This window comes from Podarcis raffonei, chromosome 5 (assembly GCF_027172205.1).
Source record: "Podarcis raffonei isolate rPodRaf1 chromosome 5, rPodRaf1.pri, whole genome shotgun sequence".
NCBI lineage: Eukaryota > Metazoa > Chordata > Lepidosauria > Squamata > Lacertidae > Podarcis > Podarcis raffonei.
This window is the reverse complement of record NC_070606.1, coordinates 33,112,024-33,112,713: the sequence shown is the minus strand read 5'-3', so window position 1 is coordinate 33,112,713 and position 690 is coordinate 33,112,024. Positions and strand designations below refer to the sequence as shown.

Genomic DNA, 690 nt, shown 5'->3' with positions numbered 1-690 from the left:
CACCTGGGTACTCATGAAATATAACCGTATCTCTTTTGCGCCTGAATCTGCTTGATAGATCTTGGGGTTTTAGTTTTAAAACAGCAACAACCAAATGCATCTGGCCAACCTGAAGTCTGCCCAACTGCCGTGTGGAGAGCATGGCCTCTGTTGTGTGAGGGGAAGTGTGGGGCTGGTCTCTGTCACCAGACCCCCTCAGTTTTCCATGTGTTCAGAAGTGCTCTCACATGAGTTTTGACTCATGTTTTACGACCCTCAGGGATCTCCCCAGGGTTGCAGATTGTGCAAGGAGCTGGGATAGGCTTCAGGCCTTCCCCCTCCAGTGAATTCCCTCCCATAGAGTTGGAAGGGAACCTGAGGATCATCTAGTTCAACCCCCTGCAGTGCAGGACTATGCAGTTGTCCTAGATGGGGATTGGAACCCACAGCCTTGGCGTTATCAGCACCATGCTCTAACCAACTGAGCTATAGGCGGCAGGACTGGGTAGCAGGGATGCAACAGAGGGAGGCATCACACCTGAAGACAAGCCAGTAAGTAATATCTGTAGCCACTCAAAGGCTGCTCTGGAATCTCCTGCCTGTGTGAATTGGATCCGAGTTTAGGCTAATTTAATCCTGCATCAAGTGTTTTGTAAATGTACGTGGCGTATTTTGGCACCATTATACGGCAGTAATTCCTGACCAGCGTTT

At 49.7% G+C, this 690-nt stretch overlaps 1 non-coding gene across 1 annotated transcript; it reads right to left on the bottom strand.

Annotated features, from left to right (window-relative positions):
- Positions 1–400: 400 nt before the first annotated feature.
- TRNAI-GAU (transfer RNA isoleucine (anticodon GAU)) lies at positions 401–481 on the bottom strand. Its single transcript has one exon. It is a non-coding gene; the product is annotated as a tRNA-Ile (tRNA).
- Positions 482–690: the final 209 nt, after the last annotated feature.